The 2,710-nt window shown below is 48.8% G+C and overlaps 1 long non-coding RNA gene across 1 annotated transcript; it reads right to left on the minus strand.

The window, feature by feature from the left end:
* Positions 1–517: 517 nt before the first annotated feature.
* LOC106727013 lies at positions 518–2,310 on the minus strand. Its single transcript, XR_001363163.1, has 2 exons — positions 2,239–2,310; positions 518–676 (listed from the first exon to the last, which is right to left on the minus strand). It is a non-coding gene; the product is annotated as an uncharacterized LOC106727013 (long non-coding RNA).
* Positions 2,311–2,710: the final 400 nt, after the last annotated feature.

Genomic DNA, 2,710 nt, shown 5'->3' on the forward strand with positions numbered 1-2,710 from the left:
CTTGCCTGTTTGCCTTCCCGAGTCTTCTATGCTAAGTGGCCTCCTTTGCTAACCTACTCTCTGTGTCACTTAGTAGCCTCTCATTTGTAATCAGTTCAGTGCATTCTAACTGTCAGACTAAATCAGGTCTATGAATGAGATCTTTCATTGTAATGAAAGGTGTTAAATATTATCATCCCTGGAATTTCTATCACCTTCCCTTGGATCTCAGAGAACCTAATAGAGGCGTCTAGAGGCAGAGCCTGAGCCTATGGGCTTCAGTCTCCTGGATGGAGAGTGACAAGTGGGAGGGGACCCATTCTTTACTCTCCTATTTCACCACCTGATAACTACCCTTGATCTCCAGATGCCTTTACTTGGCCACATGTATTACCTCTTTCATCCTGATAATAAGTCAGGAAAGTCCTTTTAGGCCTTTTTGCAGATGAGAAATTGAGGATCAGAGAATGGGATTGACTTGTCCAAAGTCCTCCCCCATGCCAGGGCCCAAGCAACCTGGAGAAGTCACCCAGACTCACACAAGCCTTGAGGAAGTTAGGGAAATTCTCCCTCAGCATCTTCAGCAGGCCCCGCTTGTCAATCTTGTCATCAGGTTTGGTGTATTTGTGGAACAGGACGATCAAGTCCATCACGGACTGTTCAACTGGAGTATGGCTCATCTTGGTTTTCAAGGAAGCTGCCAGAGAGAAAGATGGGGACCTTTGTGATCCTTCTCCCCAGGTGAGGGACCCTGTGTCAGGACAACGGGGTGGGAACTGAGAATCTTGTGAAGTGAGGCTCAGTTGGGAGCAGAAGGAACTGTATCACTCTAGGAGGTGGGATGAGATGCTCACAAGGAGGAGAGTGTGACCAAGGTTGGGGCTGGGCCCATGCAGGTCAGGGTCCAAAGGAGATGGAGGAAAACCCAGAAACCCACTGTGGACAGAACCACAGGAAGCAGAAGCAGAGAGGGTAGGGGTCAATCACATAGTAAAGGACTGACATTTTAGTTGAGAACTGAACCAAACACAGCATTTCCATGACTCTACTCTTTAAGAGCAGTAATACCAACTCCTCCAGTGTCAATGTCAGGGTTAGAGTCATGCGGACAAAATAACTTCCTGACTAGTCTGGCCTCACCTGCACTGGGTTGCTCTTGGAAAGAGACCCCTGAGGAGTCCATTGGAAACATAAAGCAAGTTCTAAATGAAACCAGTTCTGGAGGCTCCCAGCAGTCAGTGTGAGTAGGATGGTGAGTGTGAGCAGAGATATACAGCCCTGTCATGGACCATCCCAGGGAAAGAAGGCCTGCTGACCAGTGTTGGCATCATGTTTGAAATAAACAGGAATTCCTGCCTCAGTTTTAGGCTATTGGTTGGAAAGTTCGGAGATAGGCTCCTTCAGATGACCTTTGTACCTCCCTGCTATCTGGAACCCCAAGGCTACACCACATTTAAGTAAAGAGGTCTGACTTCCCAAAGCCAGTACCTCCACCAACAGTCTGGACCCCAAGCAGAGAAATGGGACAGTCCAACCCTAACACCCCAGACTTACCAAAACTCTCAAGAAATGTGTATGGCCCACATGTTTGGGCATCTAACAAAAACTATATTTTCTTATCATCAGGATAAAAAAACCTTGCTGCTATGTTCCTACATGGAATTACCCAAAGCCTTCTGTGAACTTGGCCAACGTCAGAGCTGAGCCCTCTGCACAGAATGTCACTGGTCTTTCCCTCAGCTGGGCAGAAGGTCCAAAACATTAGTTGATGGGTTTCTGGTCCATACACTGGCAGAGCTTCTCACCAGGGCAAGGTGAGTGGGAGTCCCAGGCTTGGGTTCAGGAGAACCTTCTGAACTTGGATAGAGACACCCACTCTCCCTGGAGGTTGGGGTGCAAATTGAGTCTTCCCCAACCCGTGGTCTGAGAGTTAGGTGAGTCCAGAGAGAAAAGAAGAGAAGGAGAGAGGAAGGGTCTTTTCCTCAGCTCCCACCAGAGATGTTTCCACAGCGTTGTTACACAGGGGCCAGTCCAGCCATCTTGTAGATGAGATCCTCAGGACCCCAGTGGAATAAAGTTACACAGCCCCCTAACAGGCAAAGTCCCATAACAGGCAGAGCCCCGTTACAGGCAGAACCCCATTACATCTGGACCCAAGCTTCTGAATCCTCTCCCATCACTGCTTTCCCTACTCCTGCAGACAGCAGAACACACTGGGCCCTGAGGAACCTCCTGGGAAAGAGATAGGCGCAGACTTACCAAAGCTGACGAGGAGGCTCTGAGGAGAAGGTGAGGACGTGATTGTCCTGTTCCACAAATACACCAAACCTGTGCATCTGGGAAAAGACTGGTCTCTTTATAAGGCTCAATCTGGCTCCTCCCAGGCACTGGGAGCCTTTGGGTCATATCTGTCTACTTCCTGGACCATTGTTCCAATCAGGTGGGTGGCACACACCTAGGACTGTGTGTTCAGCATGTGCCAGTAAAATCCCAGGCAACTCCCAAGGGAAAACACCTAGAGCCTTCTTTTGTCCTCACTTCCCTGGGGTCAGGGGTGTGGAAGACAATGGGATGTGTCGTAAAGCACAGGAATTCTGGTACAGAATACTGAGTTTCTGAACTTAAAGAGGATGGGACTCTGAGATGCATCATGGTCTGTGTTTGCTCATCACCCACTCCTTCCACAATTTTGTTCTGGCATCTAACACAAACTCTCTCCAGCAGTTTATAA

The sequence above is a fragment of the Myotis brandtii genome, unplaced genomic scaffold (genome assembly GCF_000412655.1).
Source record: "Myotis brandtii unplaced genomic scaffold, ASM41265v1 scaffold34806, whole genome shotgun sequence".
Classification (NCBI taxonomy): Eukaryota; Metazoa; Chordata; class Mammalia; order Chiroptera; family Vespertilionidae; genus Myotis; species Myotis brandtii.